This window comes from Physeter macrocephalus, chromosome 4, assembly GCF_002837175.3.
Source record: "Physeter macrocephalus isolate SW-GA chromosome 4, ASM283717v5, whole genome shotgun sequence".
In the NCBI taxonomy this organism is placed as follows: domain Eukaryota; kingdom Metazoa; phylum Chordata; class Mammalia; order Artiodactyla; family Physeteridae; genus Physeter; species Physeter macrocephalus.
Window position 1 is genome coordinate 130,560,412 of NC_041217.1, and position 25,234 is coordinate 130,585,645.

Sequence of the window (25,234 nt, forward strand, 5' to 3'; positions counted from 1 at the left end):
CCTGGTCCGGGAAGATCCCACATGCCATGGAGCAACTAAGCCCGTGTGCCACAACTACTGAGCCTGCGCTCTAAAGCCTGCAAGCCATAACTCCTGAAGCCCATGTGCCTAGAGCCCGTGCTCCGCAACAAGAGAAGCCACCGCAGTGAGAAGCCCGCGCACCGCAATGAAGAGTAGCCCATGCTCACTTCAACTAGAGAAAGTCCACATGCAGCAATGAAGACACAAATCAGCCAAAAATAAATAGATAAATAGAAGAAAAAAATAAATAAAAGCTATATAAACTTCTCTCCTAGACAAGGGAGGGACTAGGTTGGAGCCAAAGGGGACCCAAAAACAATTAATTTGTGAATCAAAGAGGCCTGTTGAATCGGATGCTTCATCAGAAGAGACAGGGCAGGAATGACAACTGGCTGGAAGCAGGAAGCCTACACTAAGTCAGCCAGTTGGAGTAGAAATATGACACTGGAGAGAGTTCCTGAGACAGCAAGTCCCCTGTCACAGGCCCTCTGTGGCTTTTACTGTGGGTCGGGAGGTAGTGGTTAAGGTCTCTGAGCCAGATTGGCCACCTGTCACCCCCATCACCATTTTATTTGGTTAACACCTAGCCCCTCAGGGGGCCTGTGGTCAAGGCCACACTGGCCACATGCTCTGTAAAGTTCTGCTTGACTCTCTATAACACCCGTTTTCATAGTGCTTAATCTAGTTGGGGTCTAAATCAGCCATCTTTTAGGTGGTTGATTAACACTGGTATGCAGTATTAATGAGGGAGCAAGTTTTTCATTGATCACTGTGACTGTCGTGGGTATTTGTGAAAATTTCAGAGCCTATATGTGACATTTGCAGAGAGCTTTGTTCATTCAGTGAGTTTACTGAGCACCTACTTTGGGTCAGATACTGCTTCTGGGGCTGAAGTTACATCAGGGAACAAAACAGATGAAGATCCCTGCCATCAGGGAGCTTACTTAGAGTTGAGTAGGGATGGGGAATCAATAGTAAAATATATATAATAAATAAATGATTTAGTATGTTTAAAGGTGATAAGTGTATAAAAAAGAAAAAGTGAAACAGGGTAAGAGAGATGGGGTGGGTTGCAGTTTTAATAGAGTGGTCATTAGATTAAAAATGGCTTATTAGAAATAGCAGTTAGAAAAGATAGAATTATTAGAAAAAATAGAGCATGGAACAGGGATGGGGAAGGTCAGATTGCAATCTTAAATTGAGTGCTTATTAGAATTAGACTTATTCATGTCAATATGACTTTCACAAAGCATTATTTTCATTGTGTGTATTAGAAAATAAAATCTCACTGATTTATCTTCTGTTTGTCTTCTTTCTTGTTACTTCTCCATATCCCCTTTTTCTTTCTTCCCCCTTCCTTTGTTTCTTCTTTCTATCTTCCATTTTCTTGAAACAAAAAAATTAGAAGCCATGACACTTGCCCTCTAGAAACTTACAATTCAAAGAATAAATAAGCCCTCCATAAAACAACTTGAAAGCAATATGTCAGTGATAATGTGAATGAGGTATATTCTTTAAAATGACTGATAGATGAATGATTTAAATGAGTGGAATCATTTAGGCAACATTTGCGGGGAGGAAGCAGGTTCATTTTGATCTGAGTTGAAGGAACTAATGGTAGAAAAAAGGACAAGCATCCTGAGGAATTATATGGGCAAGTAATTGGAGGCAGAATTTAGCAAGATGTGTTCAAGGATTTCTAGAGAGATTGGCTTGGATGAAGTGGACAGATTTAGTTAGATGAATGATCTTGGAGGAATAATGGAGTGGGAGAGTATAATTTAAGTGTAGATTAAGGATGCAGAATGCTGGTCGGAGGGAGTTAGAATTTTTTTTAATACTTCATTGAAAGAGCTGAGAATATAGAACTTGAAACTCTCTGAATCTTAGTTAAGCCACTGAACCATGTTGAGTGAAGAAACGACCTCTTCAACTTACTAAAAATCAGAAAGTACTTACAGTTCCCAGACTTCTGCTTTTTTATTAAGTAAATCAGAATGATCTATATCTATATCCATATCTATATCTATATATACATATATGGAGAGAGAGAGAGCGAGCTATACATGAATATAATTTTCTTTGGGGACATCTAGTTCCACTTCTTCTTCTCCCTCTTATCTGACTCTGTTGTCTATTGACTTTCTCTCTTTGGTAACGTTCTTCTTAGTTTGATGTTTCTTTTCTATTCAGCTGACTATACTGACTATCTTTGAAGTTAAGGAGAAAGTTCAAGTTCTTTTAAAGGAAAACAGAGTTTAGAATGGAGTGCCCTTAACCTCCACCTAAATGGCCCTGTTAGCAATGCAGTAACAGAGTTCTTTATACTTCAACTCCTACTTATTTTGGTCTTTATGTTATTGCCCATTCATTTCATGCAGCTTCAGAGTTGACTTTTCAGTGGACCATCTGAACGGTTTACCACACATCCCGTCATTGAGCACTTTTCCCGCGCAGCTTCCCAAGAGGGGAATTCTTTCTTCTTAGCTACATCATCCATGCTTATTTTTCTCTAGATATATCTTAAAATATCTTATTTGGGGTGTTCTCAATGTTTATTTCTTGTTTTCAGGGCTGTTTCTGCTGTGGGTGTGTTATTCATCGCCATGGTGCTTGTAACAATGATAGAAAGGTAAAAATTCTCAGTGGATCCTTTAAGTTTACTTACTGTATCATTCTGTTACTGTTGATTTGTAGTTTTTCTGGTTGGTAATGAGATGGGACAGGAGTAATAGGGGAAAAATCAAATCCAAAGAAAACCTCACTTAACCAATTATTTCTGAAGCACATCCAAATAAGATATAATATGTACATATTAAAAATTACGTTAGAGAAGGATATATAATGATATAGAAGGATGTTCATTGTATAGTGTTAGAGGAAAAAAGGAGGTAACAAAACAGAAGGTAAAAAAGTTATCTGCACAGAAAAAAAGACAGATACAAATTTCAATAAAGGTTATTTCTAGATGATGAATTTCCAGTAATTTTCTTCTTTCTTTTTTTGGTCTGTATTTTCTACAATTAACAAGTGTTATTTTTTTTAGGAAGAAAAACAATTAACGTTATTTCCCATAAAAGATAACCTTGGTTGATTATTACACAAATTTCCTGAACAAGACTGCGATAGTTGAAATGACTACCTTAAAAGTGAACAAATAAAAATAAAGTGTCTACCACTTCAACCTCTGTTCTTCCACAAGAGTTGCTGACAAGCCTAGAGTGGATTGATTTGCATTTGTTCATTTGTTCATTCATCACTTGTTTAACAAGTATTTATAAAGCCCCTGCTCTGTATAAAGCACTATGCTGGTACTAGAGTATTGCCTTAGGTAAAGTCTTATCGCTGTCCTTGGGACCTTAATGTCTTGATGCTGGTTAAATATCTAACTATAGTATGAGGCAAAATGAAAAAAGAACAAGAAAGATATGGAGGGGACAGTCTCTATTTCTGCACCTATTCACAGGCAGATCACGTGACATGTTATAATCCAGAGTTTTAATTAGAAATGTATAATCCCTATAGCTAATTGTAACAATAGTTAACATTTATAAAGCACATACTGTGCTGTTAATAAGGGGTTCTCAAAAGGTCGTTGATGGTTCCTTGGGATCCCTGAGACTTTTTCAGGAGGTCTAGAAGGTCAAAACGATTTTCATAATAATGCTAAGACACTATTTGCTTATTTTTACTCTTTGGCATGTGCAACAATGATGCAAAAGCGTTACCCAATGGTGGGTAAAACTATTGGTGTCTTAACATGAATCAAAGTAGTGGCACCAAAATCTGCCACTAATTTGTCATTGTATTTATCATTGCCATGGAAAAACAATGCCTTGATGAAGGGATAAAAATGATTAATTTTATTAAATCTAGACCCTTGAATACACACCTATTCAACATTCTATGTGACAAAATGGGAAGTACATATTAAGCAATTCTGATGCACACAAAAGCATGACGGTTGTCTCGAGGAAAAACACTTGTGTGAGTGAATAGCCACTTGTTTTCATGAAACACTATTTTTACTTGAAAGAACAACGGAGAGGCAAACTACATTTATTCAAACATTTGGCAGACATTTTCTCCAAAATGAATGAAGCGAGCGTGTCACTTCAAGGAGAAACAACTGACAGTATTTGTTGCCAATGATAACATTTGAACTTTCACGTGAAAATCAGAATTTTGCAAGATTTATGTCTGGCACATGAACTTGTCAGCTTCCCAAATCCTAAAGCATTTCCAGTGAGATTGTGGGGCAATTAATGATGTGATTTTTAAATTTTTTTGTAATGAAATGTGTCAGTGTTTTGGAGATCCGCATAACTCAGTGAACCAATACTTTGCAAGTGACCAGTGCATGAAGTTAAGACAGAAAGAGAAAAACAAATACCGTATGCTAACACATATATATGGAATCTAAGAAAAAAAAAAAAGTCCAAAATACATACTTGGAATGTAAGAAAAAACGGAAAGCAAAAACAAATTAAAAAGCTATCTAAAAGGCAAAGAAAAGAAAAACACTCCATATAAAAATAAATGGGAGTCATCTAAAGTTGTACTCTCTTTCTCTATGTGTATATGTATATATATGTAAATATATGTATACATAATATATATCCTTAATATCCTTAATGCTTTCATTATTATTAAATTTCAATAATATTCCATTATTACTGAACAATAATTTTTAAAGGACTATTAATACTCACAGAAAGAAATTAAGAAACAGAAAGGAAGAAAAACAAATTCCATACATATATATGGAATCTAAAAAAAAAATAAAAAAGGTTCTGAAGAACCTAGGGGCAGGACAGGAATAAAGACGCAGACGTAGAGAATGGACTTGAGGACACGGGGAGGGGGAAGGGTAAGATGGGACAAAGTGAGAGAGTGGCATGGACATATATACGCTACCAAATGTAAAATAGATAGCTAGTGGGAAGCAACTGCATAGCACAGGGAGATAGCTCGGAGCTTTGTGACCACCTAGAGGGGTGGGATAGGGAAGGTGGAAGGGAGACACAAGAGGGAGGAGATATCAGGGTATATGTATAGCTGATTCACTTTGTTATAAAGCAGAAACTAACACACCATTGTAGAGCAATTATACTCCAATAAAGATGTTAAAAATATAAAATCCATAGGCCGCAACTAAGACCCAGCACAGCCAAAAAAAAAGAACAAAAAGACTCTAAGGCATTGTCTAAAATAGTACAAAAGCCACTGGTTGAAAATGAAAATGTTAAAAAAAATTCATAATAAAAAGATACATTGTTTAAAAAAAATCAAATGTGAGTAAGAGAGCCACTCAAAGTGCAAGATAGACCAGTGAATTTTAATGCAGCAGAGAATGAAAAGTTTATTGGTATCATTTCAGATTCCGTATCTCCACAGGCCTAACTACTACTTGTCAAATTGGTAAAGTATCAGAGAAAAATATCCATAGTTACCTGAAAAGACTAGCAAAATACTCCTCTCTTTTCCAAATCCATTTCTGTGTGAGGCTAGATTTTCTTTGTATACTTAGATTAAAACAACATACAGCAACAGACATAAAAGCCAGATGTTAAAAAGATTTATATAAATGGAAAACAATGTCACTCTTCTTACTATTTTGGAGAAAATATAGGTTTTTTTCCACAAAAATTTATTATTATTAATATGTTATTTATGTAGCAGGTTACAAGGTTTATCATTTATATTTATAAATGAATTAATAAAGAAACATTAAAAAATTCTCAGGGCTAACTTTGAATATCTGTATACACAACCCACATAAACAAAAGCTCTTTGGCGTTCTCAGAAATTTTTAAGAGAATGAAAGTGTCCTGAAACCAAAATGTTTGAAAATTGCTACTCTGGACATTACATGAAGAATTTCATATGCATAATCTTGCTTAATCTTCACAGTCATTTTTAGCACTATATATACCTACTATTATTTCCATTTTACATTTGAGAAATATGAGTTTGAGAAAGTTTAATAACTTGTTCAAGATCAAATAGCGAGTAAAAGAGAGGTACAAACTCAGGAAGTAAGTGCAATGAACAATTTGTTTTGAATAGGGGCAGAGAGGGTAAGGTTTCACAAAGAGAGCAAATTTGAGCTGAGGTAGGACTCAATAGTAAAAGGAGGGAAGGGAGTTCCAGGCAGAGGGGATAGTGTCAATGAAGATTTTGTCTGCGAATGGCTAGGGCAGGGGTTCCTGGACATTTTTGTGCCATGGATCCCTTTGGCAGTCTGGTGAAGCCTACTAAATCTTTCTGGGCATAATGTTTTTAAATTAATAAATAAAAATACATGCAAATAAAAAGAAAGTCAATTATATATTATATATGCAACTATCAAAATATTTTTTAAAAATTTGTGATATAGTGTTAAATATGCTTCTTTATTTTTTTCTTTTATAAATTTATTTATTTATTTTTTGGCTGCATCGGGTCTTCATTGTGGTGCACGGGCTTCTCATTGCAGTGGCTTCTCTTTGTTGCAGAGCACAGGCTCTAGGCACACGGGCTGCAGTAGTTGTGACATGCGGGCTCAGTAGTCGTGGCTTACGGGCTCTAGAGCGCAGGCTCAGTGGTTGTGACTCGCAGGCTCTAGAGCACAGGCTCAGTAGTTGTGGTGCACAGGCTTAGTTGCTCCATGACATGTGGGATCTTCCCGGACCAGGGCTTGAACCTGTGTCCCCTGCATTGGCAGGCGGATTCTTAACCACTGCACCACCAGGGAAGTCCTTATGCTTCTTTATTAATGTATTAAGTAACAAGTTCTAGCGGTGAAAAGTATTGATGAACATACATGATATTTTTGTAACAACTCTAAAATATGAAAATATCTGTGATTTCTACTGATGACAAAGGTTTGTTATCTACATTTATGATGGAAGGAAATACTATTTTCCAGTTAGAGGTCAGAGAAAATATATAAACTTTTTCTGTCCAAGTTCACATATTCAAGGGTCTACGAACTTCAAGTAAAGAACCCCTGGTCTAGGGTAAGTTTCATGGCCTTCTATTTATGTTCCCTGTCCTGGGGGTAAGCAAGCACTAGCGAACAATGGACAAATCGTAGCAGTAGCTGTAATAGTAATAATAATAGCAGCAGCAACAATGAAACTTACTGAATGCTTACTACATGCCAAGAATGCTTCCAAGTGCTTTATATGTACAGATTAGAAATCAGGCAGCTCTTTTTTTGTTGTTGTTTTTTGTTTTGTTTTGTTATATTCATTTGTTTTATCAGGCAGCTCTTCATTAGGAATAAAGAAAGCTGAATAATCCTCGTACTGGGTTAATAATCTAAAGAACTAATGAATTAATTATAATTTTAATGTTTTATGTGTCCCTTAACTTTCTAGAAAGGGAAATGGAAGAGTTTGGCTCCATTTGAGTTCAGAAATTAGAATCAGCTCTAAAATCCTATATAATTCTTTTAGAGCCATAAGTGTTGAAATGTTGAATTGCAGCTTTGTAGCTCATGTGAATATGTATTTTTTAATAGTATTCATAAGAATATAGGTATAGTATAGCATAGCTCAATTATTCTACAGCCTACATGAAATATGTATAAAAGTATAAATTTGGGGGGAAAGTTATTAACCTGGTTAAACTGAATTTTACAATATTTTTGTACTTGGAGAACTCCATTTTTTATTGTGTACTTTTGTTTGTTTTTTGCGGTATGCGGGCCTCTCACTGTTGTGGCCTCTCCCGTTGCAGAGCCCAGGCTCCGGACACGCAGGCTCAGCGGCCATGGCTCACGGGCCCAGCCGCTCCGTGGCATGTGGGATCCTCCCGGACCGGGGCATGAACCCGTGTCCCCTGCATCGGCAGGCAGACTCTCAACCACTGCGCCACCAGGGAAGCCCTATTGTGTACTTTTTAATTCTAGCTCAAACTAATTCATTTCTCAGATTACAGAGGTGTTTTCTCAGTACCACCAGTTTAGCCTGGAAATATTCTGTAACCCACTCATGTATCTTTTTTTCCCCCCACAACTGCATTATAAACACTTTGAGGGCAAAGAATAGATCTAACTTATATTTTGTGTTCCTCACAGCACCTGGGAGTGTGAGCACTTTGGAGGATGAGTTACTATATGAATAGTATAAAAGTCCATTTTGAATCAAACCTCCATGTTCAATGTTATTCTAAGTATTCTAGGCAATTCTATTCCTTTCATATTATAAATGCCATGAGATTTGCTGCTTTTGTATCTGCTTACATGGTAACCTGGAACTATTTCTGCTGTCACTTACTGAAAATTGTTTAAGAGATGTGTATTCTTCTCTAATTGAAGCTACAAACAAAAGTGATTAAAGATAAATATTTGCAGTGATGCCAAGTCTGAATAGCATGCTGTTTCCTTGGTATGTAGGTTCTTCTGCAGTTTAAAATCCTTTGTTCAACCAGTAAACATGTACTGAATGTCTCCTACGGGCTAGGATAAACCAGTTCAAATGCAGAGAGAAGCCAAGGTGAGGGTGGAGTGTTACAAGTTGTTTGTTTTGCTGAGTCTTAGTGTGCACTGAAAGGAGTGGTAGGTAAAGAACTGGAAAGATAGGAAAGGGACAGAGAAGATGAGGGTTGTGAGAAATAGAGAGAAGACACCCCCATCTGCTGTCCCTACCCTGAGGCAGTTAGGCATTGACTTGGTGTTTTATGACAGTAAATGGGGATAAGGGCAGAGAGGGAACTGAGGAATTGCTATCCTTGGAAATTCTGCCTGATGGCTGATATTAGAGCATTTACCCAACTCACTATGGGCTCTGAAAGAGATTTAGTATAAAGAGGGCAAGAAACTTGTCATCTTCTGACTTGATAATCTATAAAATAAAGTCAGAATGGATATTCATATATTTCTGCTTGACACAGAGGCAGCTCCTATATGCAATAAACTTGATGAAAGAGTACTTTTAAAAATCATATTTTAGGGCTTCCCTGGTGGCGCAGTGGTTGAGAGTCCGCCTGCCGATGCAGGGGACACGGGCTCGTGCCCCGGTCCGGGAGGCTCCCACGTGCCGCGGAGCGGCTGGGCCCGTGAGCCGTGGCCGCTGAGCCTGCGCGTCCGGAGCCTGTGCTCCGCAACGGGAGAGGCCACAACAGTGAGAGGCCCGCGTACCACCAAAAAAAAAAAAAAAAAAAAAAAAAAATCATATTTTACTTTATTACTAAATAATAACAGGTAGCATTTATTGAGCATCTACTATGTGCCACCCAAGAGCTTTTATATATTATTATTGATACTCATTCTCCCTATGACTTTTGACAACAACTAACGTTTATTGAATACATACTATGTGTCAGGCACTATTCAAAGAGTTTTACATTATTGACGCATTTAATTCTAACAACCCTATGAGGTAAGTGCTATTATTTTCCTCATTTTACAGATGTTGAACTAAGGCACAGAAAAGTCAAGTAACTTGCCCAACCTCATACAGCTAGGAAGGAGCAGAGCTGAGATTTGATGTCACTGAAGTACCAAGATGATAATTAAAGGAGGTAATGTGTGAAATATGCTGTGTCTATCACACAGTAGATAAATTTTTGTCTCCCTCATCTTCCTCCTTGTCCCTTCATCAACTTACTATAAAAGAATGACCTTTTAACTTTCAAGGAGAACCCACACAAATATTCACCTTGCTTTTAGCTTTTCTCATCATCATTCTTAGCCTTTTTGGTAAGGGTGCTTATATGTCCTGAAACATAGCGAAAGAAGAAACTTTCCTTTTCTAAAAAGAATAAACACTTTATTCATTTACTAACCTTAAATAGTTAGAGGCTAAAAACCATGCAGCTATAAAGAGTCCTGGAAGACAAGGGAAGGAAGGAAAGGAACAAATATTGATTGAAATCTTAGTTCCCAAGTACTGTGCTGGGAACTTTATGCATGATTCTGAAGCTAAGAGCATCCAGGCAGCCTCCTTGTTAGGAAGGGGTGGAGCCCAAGATTGTCTCCAACATGTATAATGCTGTTTCCTTCCTCACAGACTCAGGAACCTTGTCTTTGGAATATTTGATCCCAGAAAGTTCCTAGCTTAGGAGTTCAGATAAGAAAGGGATGATACTAAATAATTTCCTAAGACAAAAATCATTCTTTTATTCCAAACAACTTCCTGAACAAAACAGCTGTTTCCTCCTGAGTCCTTGGTGGCTGAGTTACACAGCATTTGCCTGAATGCTAATCCTTAGATTATGCATCTCTTAATCAATTTGGCCGTAATTAGGTTGAGCTTACAAATTGTCATTCCAGGGATAATGATTATCTTTAAGAGGCAGAAAGGAAAGCATCAGGATCATCTTTGGCATCTCATCTCCCTGCAACAACACTCACTGCCTGGGATGGGTGGCAGAGGAAGTGCGGCCAGGGGCAGGGCTCTGATTTTTTTCCTGCAGGTGGGTGACCGGTGACCCATGGACATGTAGTAACGTTGCTATGGGCATGGGTCTTGGTTTAAGGGTAGTTTCTGTTTTCATGTTTGCTTTTCTGGCTTGACTTTCTATTTGAGGCAAATAAATCATAACATTGATATCATCAGCATCCTGCTAGCATAACATTGGTGCGCTTTGAAAGATTAATAAACACAATGATTTTCTCAGTTAAGTGTATCTTCATTTAGATAACTTCTTTATCTGAGGAGCTTAATGCATTTTGTAAGTATTGCCTCAGTCTTACATATGCGAGAGAGGGTAAAGTAATTTTTGAAGCTCTGGCCAAGGGCATGCAAATCTAGTGATGGGGGATTGTATTTGTGTTATTCATCATTGTAGCCTTAGTAACTAGCACAGGTTGCTTAGTAAATACCTATTGTTGAGTCTCTTCTTCCCACCTCGACTGAGGGTAGGAAATCACATCCTACATTGGCCGTAGTCATGGTCAGTTTTCTCCAGACTCATCCCTATGCTTCTTCCCTTTCCTGGCCACCCTGGCAGTTTAAAAAGAAGAAGAGTGAACAGAATCAGTCCTTAGCTCAGTTCCTACCAATTCTATAAGTGATTGAGTTCTCACTGACTGCAACCTCTAACATTTGTGATATTTTTTGGACTTAGCTTTCTAAACATGTAATCACTGCAATTCCTGCCTGATAATTTCCTGCCTTCCTGGATTGTCTATGCCTAATGCTCAGCTTTGTTTTGTTACCATCCATGCCTCAGTGTGTCAGGGAATCTGAAGCATTTTTTCAGTGATTTTATGGGTGTGGCTACTGAGACCCACTCAGACTGAGAAAGATGCAGGTTGATTTCATGCTCACAGAGTTGTGTGGGATGTCTTCTTCCATGCTCTCAGGATAACTCATTCAAAAAAACATTATATGTCTCCTTTATCAAGTATTTTTCTGGGTATGAGAAATACAGAAACATATTTTAAAAATTCCTATCTTCAAGGAACTCACAGTCAAGAGGAACATAAGCCTGTAACACGAATAACTACAATATAGTAGAAGTGCCAGTAGGAGTTCTGTGAAGGGAGTGACTATTTCTTCCTGAAAGATACAAGGAAAGAGCAGGTGACAGCTGAGGAAAAGAAGGAGTTACTACTCATTTGGAGCATCCCCTTGGAGTATGAGTAGACTTAACTGGGGCATTCTGGCTTAGCCCCAGTCTCTCTTCCCACAGCATGTGACAAGTTCCAGGGCTAAGTGAAAGGCTGAATTTTGCTGCTTGGTAGGCCACTTTGATGAAGTGGTTTGGAACTATGAAATGTGAGCACCAGTGTCTAATGGACAGCTATTGCCTTTTTATTACCCAGCTTCTATTTACAAATACCCAACCCCTGAAATCTCCCTGTTGAAGACCACCCCTCTACTCTCTCCACCATACATCTTGAGAGGTAGGCATGTGACTTAAGCTTGCTGCTCAAAGCACTTAATGCCACTGGCCACAGTAATTGCTGGAAGTTTCAGCATGTGGCCCAATCAGAGCCAATGACATGGAAGAGAAGTTTTGCTGGAAAGAAACTCACTTTTTTCCTGCTGGACTTTATTCATGAGAAGATACAAGGTCTGGGACTGCTTCACCCATATTACAAGGTGGACTGGAACCAAAATGGAGGAGGGCAATGCTGGGAGAGATAGAAAGTCTATCCTGAGCACATGACTTTGGCCCCAGATCAAGCCATGCCAGGAGCTAGAACAATTCTTGGCCTTTTCTACTATATGAGCAGATGAAGCCCCTTTTTGCTTAGGCCAATTTAGATTGGATTTTCTGTCTTTCTTCACACATAGTTGAAAGATCTAAAAATCTTTATTCTGAAGAGGAAAACATCCAGGAGGGAAAATGAATGCATTCCAAATATCTGAAGGATGTTGAGTAGGAGAATTACTTGAATATTCTTGTGTGTCTCCAAGGGGTGGAACTAGAATCAGTGGGGAGATGTTTTAGGTGGTCAGATTTCAGATCAGTGTAAGTAATAACTTTTTATTTTTTATTTTACTGTTTTTTTTTGATGTGGACAATTTTTAAAGTCTTTATTGAATTTGTCACAATATTGCTTCTGTTTTATGTTTTGGTTTTTTGGCCCTGGGGCATGTGGGATCTTAGCTCCCTGACCAGGGATCAAACCCGCACCCCCTGCATTGGAAGGAGAAGTCTTAACCACTGGACCACCAGGGAAGTCCTAGTAATAACTTTTTAACTTTGGGGACTCTACCCAATAAAAGAAGCTAGAGGATTTGATTCAACATGTACTTAGGGGAGAACATGAGAGAGTGGAAGAAACATGCCTCCCCCCACCATGGTAAAAGCATCTTGAAATGGTTCAAGGCAATTTAAAAGTGGTCTGAGTCACCTTTATCACCGTATGAGCTTTCATTTAGCTTTGTAATTCCTCAAAGTCAAAGAGAATGTGGCTATTTACTTATTTACTCCTATTCTCTGAACAAACTATAGGCTATGACCCATTGGAGGCCATGAAATCAATTTGGGGATTTGGGACCATCATCCTTTTAATGAAAGAGAAGAGAATCAAATGTAAAAAGGGCAAGAGTTGCTTTGTGAAACTTTTGATTACCTTTTATAAATAAAACATACATAGAGAGAGACAGTATAGAGTAATGGCTCTAAATATGAACTTTGGAATTGGACTACAAAGATTAAAATTCTAGGGCTAGTACTTATCAACTGTTATGAGAATTAAATGAGATGATATAGGTAAAGAGCTGAGCAAGATCCTGGCACAGAGTAAGCACTCAATAAATTTTAGCCATTCATTATTATTACTACTAGATAATTCTTAGGATCTAGAAATTGGCTCCTATGAGAGGTGAATGTCTATCCTTGCTTATCAGGCCCCCAGATTTTGCAAAACAATCTGAAACTTTATGATTTTGTAAGGGAGAAAAAAATTACCAGATGTTTCTTGTATCCTCTAGTAGTGTTGGAAGATGCTATGTTATAGCATCAATTGCCATCCCAAGCCTATAGCAGGACCATGAAAATAACCAAGTCAGTAGGCTGTAAGCCTTCCTGTTAGACAGAGGGCATGTTTATTCATCTTTATATCCCCAGCATCTCTCAGAGTACCCGGAAAATAACTGCTTAACTGCTTAAATGTTATTAAACATCTCTAATATTTGGTCTCTTAGCTTTTGATGCTCTTTTCACTACCTAAATCTCCTCTGTCCTTTGTTTCATCAGGGAATCTTTCCTGGTTCTGAAAGAAAATCCCCCTTGTCCCCTCTTCCCAAAGGCCCCAAAACATGCAAGGAACACACACATACACACTCACCCCCCCCCACACACACATCACACATATGTGATACCATATTAATGACTTCACATTCTTCAGGGATATGGGCTGTTTTTAAGCATCTATTATATATCCTTGTCACTGAAGAACTCATGATTTCCCACTTTATCTCATTCAGAACCCATGGATGAATACCATCTGGTCCTGGTGATTTACTGCACAGAGTCCCTCAAGGTGCTCCATACCTTTCTCCTCAGAGACTGAAGAATCTCTGTCAAGGAACAGGAATTTCCCCATTGTCTTCTCCAATAAATACTGATTCAAAATATTCATTTAGCTATTCCTCTCCTTCATCATTTCATTTAATATCCTCCTTCTCCTAATGAAAGCTCTTGACATAACAGATATAGTCACCTTACTAAAAGGCCATGGACTCTTTATTACTATTATTATTTATTTTGAAGGCTCTACATGTTTTTCCCATTCCCTCTTGACCTATTAGTTCTCAGCTGATCCCATTTGAGTTCCCATCAAAGTATGTGGCCTACAAAGAATGTTCATTTTAAAATAGAGCACCTTTAAAATAGTTATTGCTTTTTGCTTTTCTACTATAAAATGAGAATATATTATGCCTAGAAATTTTGGAAAATTTAGAAAAGTAGAAGAGAGCACATGTTTCTAAACAAGCACTGATTGTATGTGTTTCCAGAGCCTACCTTTTGCATTTCTTTATGAAACATAATCTATCTGATTTCCTTCTCTCCTGTCCTTTCTTCCTCGTGTGCTGTACTGTTGGGGGAGTGAGGCACCGCTCCTATACCTTGAACATGGTTGGGGTGTATCTTCACTCAGCCTTTATGAAGAAGGTGTTATCAAGTATGTTCTGCAGGCAGGGCTGGCCCTTGAAGGCCTCAGCTACTGGATGGCTGGGGGCACTCGCCACCACAAAGACTCATCACATTCTCTATTTTCACCTAATTCCACTTCCTCAATGACAGCCAGTGCCTCACCAGGTTTTCTATTTTGCATCGAATCCCGTTTTTGTTCCACCAGCCCCCAGTTTGTGTCTCTTTTTCCCACAGATTTTCAGATCTCTTACATATCAGCGAATTTCAGACCAGTTTCATGGTAACTGACCTCTGACTTGCCTCCAGAACTTTCTCTGGTGAATATCCCTTCTCTGGTGATTCAACCCTGAGGGTTATTGTGAGCAGAGTCATGGTGACCTTCAGCCTGCTTCCTCCCAGCTTCCCCAAGGACACCTTGGTGCAGCCCATGCAAGGACACATGGGCTTTGGACTCAGACAATGTGAGTCTGAATCATAGCCTCTCACCATTTGACCTAGTAGTGAACCTCAATGAGCTCCTTATTACTTCATCTGAAAAATGGGACAGTAATACACTCTGCTTCTCTGTAACACACTGTTTATTATTTATCTAACTCAGATAACATATGCTATATGTAAGGTATTATTTTGAGCGCTTTTCAGGTATTAACAACTAGTTTCAAGCCTTTGAAAGCTTGGGTTATTTATTCATTTATATGAATTACTTATTCACCTATAACAACAGTTTCATTATAAAACAATTGTTTCAGTGGAGGAAAAACAGGATGGGAGCTAGAATATTTAAATTGTAATAACAATTATTTTATTTTTTCTTGTGGGGTTTGCAACTTTAAAGTTTGTGTTGAAAAAGAATAGCTATAAGTATTGTTATGAGTAGATAATGCCACTCCCCCACCCACCCCAAAGGATATGCCCACCCAGAACCTGTGATGTGACCTTATTTGGAAAAAGGATTTTTGCAGATGGAATTGAGTTAAGGATCTGAAGATGATATCATCCTGGATGAACTGGGTGAGCCCTAAATCTGATGACACATATTTCTGTAAGAGACAGAAGAGGAAAAGACATCCAGACACAGAGGAGCAGGCCATGTGACGACAGAGACAGATTGAGGTGATGCATCTACAAGCCAAGGAGCGCCCAGGATTCCTGAGAGCAACCAAAAGCTAGGGGAGAGGTAAGAAATGGATTTTCCCTCACAGCCTCCAGGGCGGACCAGTCCTGCCAACACCTTGATTTTGGACATTTCCTTCTCCAGACCTGTGAGAAAATGAATTTCTATTGGTTTAAGCCACCAAATTTGTGGTAATTTTTTATGGCAACCCTTGGAAACTAGTATATTTTGTTATTGCAAGCTAAAAATCATAAATTGAGGGATCAAAACAGAACAGAAACAAACCTAAAAGTCACCAAATTACGATCAAAACATAAAATCAATCAAAAGCAATAGATTTCTAGACCTGTGAAATAAACAGCAGCATAGCTCATAACTACAAACAGTTAACAGGAGAACATAAAGCCAAGTAAGTTATGCCAGCTGCTCAAACAAAGCTGCTGAATGTTGCCCTACTCTTGGGATACCAGCTTTTTAAGGTGAGGTGATAATTCCCTATTATAACTGTGTAATGACCAATTAAAGTTCACATCATGCCAAATCTATTTCCCTGTTCAATCAATCAAGGTATATCCAATAGTCAGGTAAAAATTTGAGCAGTAGAAGAAATACCTGCATGTAACTTACTGCTTTACTATGAAGCCTTAAAAATGAAATAATGCAAATACCACTCCTAGCATGTTTCCTGGCACCTACGAAGAGCTTTTTTTTTTTTCCGAAGAGTTAATGAATGTTCTCTTTTCCCTGTAGAAAATAGGTATTCATAGCAGATACAAAGCATGTCTTATACACAGTAGGTGTTTTGTAAATATTGTGGATATGAATCTATTTCTCTCTTGAATTTCCTTGTTCTTTTACAATACCAGCCACCATGGTGTTTATAATCCAAGCCAATTCCTCCATGTACCTTATAAGAAGCAAGAATTTGTAATGATTGGGAGAGATATTATGGTATGTACAGGGTTGATTGTGTTTTTAATTTTTAAAATTACACCACTGTAAGTTATACAGTAGTGTATGTAACTACTGTCTTCAGGAATAATGAGGAGAATGGAACCGGTGATAAAATGTAATAGAGTAGCAAACATTCAAAGATTGTCCTCTTGCAATGCTGTCCATTCATTCATTCAATCTCTCAGGCCTCTTAGCTAAACATTTGTTTGTGTCCAGAACTTAAAAACAATGCAGATGAAAGTCCTGAGGAACACTTGAGATAAGACATGTGTGCAGCAATTAGTGAATGATTCTGAAATAATGGCAGCAGGGTTGTGTGACTTCATAGAACAGACTAAGTGGTGATGCTAAGAAAGTTTTAAATTGAATTGGAAGGGCAGAGACAGGGAAACTTTTCGCAATGAGGGCTTTCAGATTGGGTCTTAAAGGAATATTAGACAACAGACTTTGAAAAAGTGTTTGTATCCCTGCTAATGACACACCTTCTTCCTATTTCCAGGCCTAAAACTACTGCATAGTGCCTAGCATGTAATAGGAGCTTGACAAGTATTTATTGACTTAAAAAAAAGAAAAAGGAAGAAAAGAACGAGTGAGTCATCCATGCTGCTTCAGTCTGATCTTTTCAGTACATAGATCTGTTGATGTCACTCACCTCCTCTAAAGCTTCACAGATGCTCTGCAGTCTCCAAAGAGTAGAAAGTGATCTTTGAATCAAATAATGTTTGGTTTGAGTTCCAAATGCCTTCAGACTGGCCTCTGTCCTATCCTATCTATTCCTAGCTCTCTTTCACAGCTTTCTGTCCTTCTGATACCTAAATCTAACCATATCACCCCTCCTACCCTCCCATCTCTTGCTTAAAAACTTTCAGTGAGGGGCTTCCCTGGTGGCGCAGTGGTTGAGAGTCCGCCTGCCGATGCAGGGGACACAGGTTCGTGCCCCGGTCCAGGAGGATCCCACATGCCGCAGAGTGGCTGGGCCCGTGAGCCATGGCCGCTGGGCCTGTGCGTCCAGAGCCTGTGCTCTGCAACGGGAGAGGCCACAGCAGTGAGAGGCCCACATACCGCAAAAAAACAAAACAAAACAAAACAAAACTTTCAGCGGCTGCCCCTCTGTCCTCAGAATGTGGTGTCTACCATCTTCTCCAGCTTCTGCTTTCTGGACTCTTTCCTTTAAACTTCTCAGGGTCTGGAAGATGTCACATTTTCTCTCTCCTCTGGGCCTTCATGCATATCTGAAATGCTCTACTTGGAATATTCCTCTTGACCATATGCCCATCGCAACCCCACCCCAAGTATCAAGCTAACTTCTGTGCATCTTTCAAGTCTAGGCTTAAATGACACTTGAGGCCTCCCCTGTCTCCAGGTCGGTCCTGGGCTATGAGACTCACAGAGCACCTCACACTTAATCCACTGTAGCACACACCACAGTTGATTGCAGTGATCTGCTTTATACTGGTTGTCTTTCCTACCTAGACTGGCGGTGCTGTGAAGACAATGACAATGTCCGGTTCATAATTGTCTTTAGTACCTGGTACAGTACCTGGGCTAATGAATATCTTTTGAATAAATTAATGAGATCTAAAACTTACTGACTGTATGACACTGGGCTGGTAACTCTGCCACTCTGAACCTCAATTTTCTCTTTTATAAAATGAAGATATTTGTTGCCTCATAGAGTCTGGTACACTCTAAAGTAGCATATAAATGTCTACTTGTCTAGTTTTAATGGTCTTTGTGAGTAAAACCTCACTTGTCTTTTTAACTTTCACCCATTAATATATAGTTGGACTTATCTGCTTTTTCCTAAACATTGTCCTCTGTTTCCCATCTTTGTGCCATTGCTCATGCTGTCCTCTCTTCCTAGAATTTCCTTCCTCCCTTCTCCCCATTTCAAAATTTCCTCCATCCCAGAGCCATGAAGTCTCCCTTGATTTGTCTTAGTCAAATTACCTCTCCCTTCAAATTTTGTTACATTTTATCTGCTGCTCTTTTAGAACATTTGCCACTTGCAACACTGTGTTATGTTTATTGATATACAACTTTCAGTTTAGCAGGCTCTAGAGTCAGTCTTCCTGGATTCATATCCCAGACCTACCTACCTACTAGCTATATAACCATGGCCTGTGTCTGATTTACTTCTCTTAGTATGGTAATCTCTAGGTCCACATACTAAGTGAAGTAAGTCAGACAGAGAAAGACAAATATCATTTGATATCACTTATATGTGGAATCTAAAAAAATGATACAAATGAACTTATTTACAAAACAGAAACAGACTCAAAGACTTTGAAAACAAACTTATAGTTACCAAGGGGGAAAGGTGCAGGTTGCGGGGGAGTGATAAATTAGGAGTTTGGTATTAACATATACACACTACTGTATATAAAATAGATAATCAACAAGGACCTACTGTGTAGCACAGGAAACTCTACTCAATATTCTGTAATAACCTATATGGGGAAAGAATCTGAAAAAGAATGGATATATGTATATATCTAACTGAATCACTTTGCTGTGCACCTGAAACTAACATAACGTTCGTTGTAAATCAGTTATACTCCAATATAAAATAAAAATTAAATTAAAAAAAACCCATGGCTTAATTAGCCTATCTAAACCTCGATTTTTTAATCCGTAAAGTGGGAATAATAATAACACCCATCTCATAAGTTATTTGGGTGGGGGTCACATTAAATGATATTTTGTAAGTAGATCATTTAGCACAGTGCCACACATATAATCAGTGATTATGCACTTGACATAATTAACATTATCATCCTCAGCAGCATCTTCTCCCTAATTAAACTCTGAGTTCCTTGGGGATGAAGATTATGTTTTTATAAGATTCCCCTATTGCGCTTATAATAATGCCTGGCCTCATACTTGGTGCTTAGTAAATGTTTGTTGAATGCAGGCATAAGTAAGATAGACAAATATAGACAAATAATGACTTTCTTTTGCTATAAAATGATGGAAGTTTACTGCATTTTTGGGGCTTTTTAGTAACTACTGTCCCTGTGGATTTCCCCCAGGCTGAACATTTTGAAATAGTGGTAGTAGAATAGGCCCACTATGTTGCCATCAGTCTGGAATTTGGAAAATTACAAGCAGAATTAAAGAACAGTATTAGAATTATTTATTCTTTCTATGCCCCTTTATTGCATTCATTTTGGGAGAAATTATCTATTCTTGTTTAACAAGAAGATTACATTACATATTCATGTAGAAAGAATTTTACCAATCTGTGGAAAGTTTTCTCAGATCTTACCACATGTTAGATGTCAGGCAATGTCTCATTTGGAGAGAGAAAAAAACAACTAGAGCTACTGTGATTTACAGTAAGGCAAGTTATTCTGAATTTCCTTGGTAAAAAGAAAATGAAGGTGCAGATATATCTTTGCGATAGTGATTTCATTTCCTTTCAATAAATACACTAGGAAGTTGCTATGAGAATAGAGTTTTAACATTCTCATGCTAACAACAACAACCTCAAAGGTAATTATGTGAGATGAGCTGAGGAATGTCTTAATTTTATTGTGGTAAATATTTCACAATATATATGTGTATCAAATGATCACATTGTACACTTTAAACTTACACAATGTTATGTCAATTATATTTCAATAAAGCTGGAAAAAAGTGAAAAAAAAAAGAAAATGAAAGCTACATTTGTAAAATATCATAGAGGTTCATCTTCTAAACAGCCTGGAAAATATATGTAGTCTTTTTCCTGACTTAATAAGGAGATAAAGCAAGTTTCACTTACCTTAATTTTTGCCTGTAATGAATATAGCAGATGAGATTTTGCTATGATATGTGACTGCTCTTTCATTAACAGATTAGATAATTGCTCTCTTGGAATGGACCAACTTTATTATTTAGTACCTGACTTAATCCTGAAATAATCTAGAACTTTTTTGAAAGCGTGCAGAGCTATGGTTAGAGGAAAGGCATTGTGTATACCGGGCCTGAGAAGTCATGGATTTCCATGTGCTTTGTGGGAGATAGGCCACTGCCTGCAGAGCTTCACAGGCAGTTGAAAGGTTTGATCTCATTTAACTGATCAAGATCTGAAATTTTACCATCTGAATTCCATGCATTCCATTTGTTTGGGGGGAGGGCCTACGAGAGTTGAGAGCTTGGGAGGTAGCCTGGTGTAGAGCAGGGGTTGGCAAACTATGGCCTGCAAGCCAGATCTAGTCCACTATCCATTTTTGTACAGCCCATAAGGTAACAACGACTTTACACTTTTAAATGGTTGGAAAAAAAAAATCAAAAGAAGAATGATATTTCATGACATGGGAACATTATATAAAATTCAAATTTCAGTATCCATCCATAAAGTTTTATTGGAACAGTCACGTTCATTAGTTTCTGTATTGTCTATGGTTGTTTTTGTGCTTCAATGGCAGAGTTGAGCTGTTACAGTAGAGACTGTGTGACCCTTAAAGCCTAAAAATTTACTATCTGGCCCTTTACAGAAAAAGTTTGCTGACCCCTGGTGTAGAGGAAAGAGCATTAAAAGCCATGGAGTCAGTCTTAGGGTTGAATCCTATCTCTTCCAGTTACTGGCTCTGTAACCTCAGTCAAGGTGACCTTCATACATTCAATAAACATTTATTGAACTCTTAGTCTTTCTCAGAGACTTTGCTTGGCATTAGAGATGCAGTGGTTTTTGCATTTGAGGGTTGACCAATACCTAGTTTGCTGGTTTCATTGAGAGAGAGGATTAAATGAAATTAAGTATTCAAAGTGTATAGCATGTAGTAGTTGCTCAACAAATGATTTTTTTCCTGCTCTACCCTTTATTAGGAGTCAAAGGTGGGGAAGTCACAGTTTCTTAGAGTATTTACTCTTTCAACTATTAAACAGCTTAACAAATGATTTTTGAAAGTCTACAGATAACCATTCTACCCTGGTATTTTGGGATGGATTTAAGAGTGTGGCAATGAGGCAGAATGATGAACTGATGGCTGACCGGGACTTAGCCTGGTGTCTCAAGTGGAGGTGGTGCTGAGGACCTAGAGGGGAAGAGAGGCATTGGAAAGGCAAGGCCAGGGAAGCACAAACATATGACTTCACAGTTTTAATCCAGGCCTGTTTTGTCCAGATGTAAACTTCTGTGAGACCCGGTCTTGGGTGGCACATGGTCCTTTGATAGTCAAAATATTTCTAGTAAGCGTCAGAGCTAGAATTTTGAATCCTGGGCATTCTGATTCTGATGCCACTAGCCATTATACCAGTGTCTCTCAAATTGGGGTCTAGGGTTCCATGGATGTATCATCAGGGGTTCTAGAGTTCTCTACAAAAGCCTATAAATTTAGGATTTTATGATAATCTTAGGAAAGAAGAGAAAAAATATCATGTAAGCATATTCCAGATGCTCAAATGATCTCTTTATAACCTGGTATTGCCCTGTGGTGCCTTTCTCTAAGTTTGCATTTGTGTTTAGATGGGGTAATTTTAGTGGGCTAATGAGGAAAGAACAGAGGCAACAGATCTAATAAGAAAATGATGTGTTGACACCATAGGAAGGTCAAATTATATTACTGCTTACTCTAAGGACAAAGGTTTCACAGTAATTCTAAGTGAGAGAAGAGGTGGGAGAACCGAATCAGCACACAGCACACAGGGGCGTTGGTGTGCCATGCCAAACTGGGGCATGTTTAGAATGGCAAGCTAGTTTTTGCAAAACCACAGCCACTATGTAACTTGAATTTTATTAGTTTTGTGGTTTTGCTTTGATTTAATAAATTGTACAAAAGCTATGTACATACAAGATTTTTAAATCTAGTTGTTTAAAACCAAGTTTTACCTCATTTAAATGACATTATGATAAAAATGATTTCAGTGATGTTCCAAATAACTCTTTATTATTATGTGATCTTGCCTTATTTCATAATTTGAGGCTTCATTGAATGGGGACACTCTCTAAATTCTTTCCAAAGTGTTAAAAAAAAATAGTCCAGAGCTAGAGAGAAGGCAGGAGAAATTTTTCCCGTTAGTGTGTTGATGTCCTGTGCTTGTGTTGATGAGGTTATTTTTCCATGCACAAGAATATGTCCAAAAGAGATGAATGTTGGACCTTCAATATGGTTATTTAAATGATAATCTTATTTCTTTCTGATATTATTCCAGATCATTCAACATCCATTTCTGTGATTTTTGCTTATCAGTGACATATCTTTTCATCAGGGTCTGATGCTTATGCTACTGTCTTCAGAATGGTTCTTGGCTCTTTTTTATCCAGAGAAGCAAATGGGAAAGGAACTATCAGCCACCCCTCCACCACCTCTCCATACCTGAATTTACTTTATAAATATATTTATTTGTTTATTGTTTATCCTCCCATTAGAATGCAAGCTATATGAAGGTAGGGGTTTTCTCTTGTTTATTTCATTCAGGGGTTCAAAACCAGGGCAGTTTTTCTCGATGGAACATTTAGCAATGTCTTGTTGTCACAACGAGGGTGGGGACTACAATTGGCATTTGGTAGAGGTCAAGGATTTGAATCTAGCTCAGTCTGACTTCAAAACCTGAAACCAAGACTGTCTTTCTTCGAATGAAAGAGCTTATGTGTGATGGAATAAACCTGAGCTTTCACACAGTACACAACTTCCTTCCTAGACCATCTCTTTTCTCTCTAGAGTAGTTTTTGTTTCTAAAAATGGTTTTCTCTTTCTCCCTAGGTGGGCTATTGATTAATTAACTAATATTAGAACCTACCATGTCCAAGATGTGAAGCTACCAGAGATGGCTTATAGATTTTATTTTATGTGTCATCTTTGATCATTAATCATTGTCTATAAATGTATTGAGAAGGATTCTCCGGTTGAGTGTGGGATAGAGACATCATCAGTTAGCCGACTGCTTTTGATCAGGTGGTTTGCACACGTTTCATACATTTACACTCTCTGTTTGAGGCACTAGGGGACAATCAAAGATGAATAAGGTGTCCTATGGAAATATCCAACCTTCAAGTTTCAGCTCCATTCCCACCACTTGCGGAAGATTTCCTGAACATCTCAGCTTCTCTCTCTTTTCTAATCCTATAGCCAAGGTCTAGTAGGTGAGACAGGGAAATATAACAATATTCATGAACTTAGCACTGCTGTAGCTTAGTACTCCTCATGTATGTTTCTCACTTCCTCAGCAGGACAACAAGGCCCAGGAGCTCAGTGGGCAGTGCTCATGGAGCTCCTCATCTCTCATTTGGCTTAAGGTAATAAGTACTCAGTGAATATTTGCTGAGCAGAGGGTTAAATGAATTAATGAATGAGGTGGGGGTACTGCATACCTATTCCTATCAGACTGAAGAACCTACACATATATACAAGATCCCAAAACTAAACAATTAATGCCTAACCTAGCAAGGAACCTCCAGGATCCTGTTCTAGCACTGTGGTCAGCCCCTGTTCTGGCTGGTCAGTGTTCCTCAAACATCTGTAGTTGTTAAATATTTTGAACAACTAGATTGAACATTTCAGTCTAAAACTGAAACTACCTCCAGAAGTCATCATCCCCATTTTCTGTTTTATTCATCTTATAGCACTTGGCCCGACCAACACACTCCATGTTTTACTTATTTATTTTATTGTCTGTCTTCCCTCCCAGCAAGGGGCAAGAATACAACGAAGACAGGATTTTTGTCTTTTTTAGTGGCTGCTTGTTTCAGTTATCTATTGCTGAATAAACAAACAACCCCAAACTTAGTGGCATAAAATAACAGTCATTCATTATGTGTACAGATTTTGTGGGTCAGGAATTCAGACAAGGTACACAGTAGGTGTATTAGTTTTCTACTGCCATGTGACAAATTACCAGAAATTTAGCAGCTTAAAATAACATACATCTATTCTCTCAGTGGGTCAGGAGGCTTAAGGTACAGCTTAGCTGGGTCCTCTGCTCAGAGACTTGCAAGATTGCAATCAAGCAATCAAGATGTTGGCTGGCTTGTGTCTCTTTCTGGAGATGAGGGCCTTTCTCAAGCTCACATGTTGCTGGCAAAATTCAGTCCCTTATGGTTGTAGGACTGGTGTTCACACTTTCTTGTTGGCTGTCAGCTGGGAGCTGCTCTCAGCTCCTGAAGGCAGTCCCTTTCCACATGGCCCTCTCACAACATGGCAGCTTTCTTCTTCAAGGTTGGCAGAAATGGCACAATCTCTCTTTCAATAACTTTTACTTTATTAAGTCAGGCCCACCCTGGATAATCTCCCTTTTTTTTTTAACAAAATCATCTGATTTGGGACCTTAATTACATTTGCAAAATCCCTTCACTTTGCCATATAACACAAGGGAATGATATTGTGTTATAGATATCGCATATAGAATGATATTCTATCCACAGTCCTTCCCCTTTCCCCTCAACACACACTGAAGGAAGGGGATTATGTAGGATGTAAACACAAGGGGTGTGGGGGGGAATCTTGGGGGCCATCTGAGAATTCTGTCTACTGTAGCAGAAGTGTCTTGTAGCAGAAGACAGAAGATCACTTCTTGATGTTGGGGGTTCGGGGGGAGTCTCCACTGGGAAAACCTGAATTGCTGGGGGTTGGAACAAGCTGTGGGCACCTTTACCTAACTCTCTGGCCCCTGGTCAGA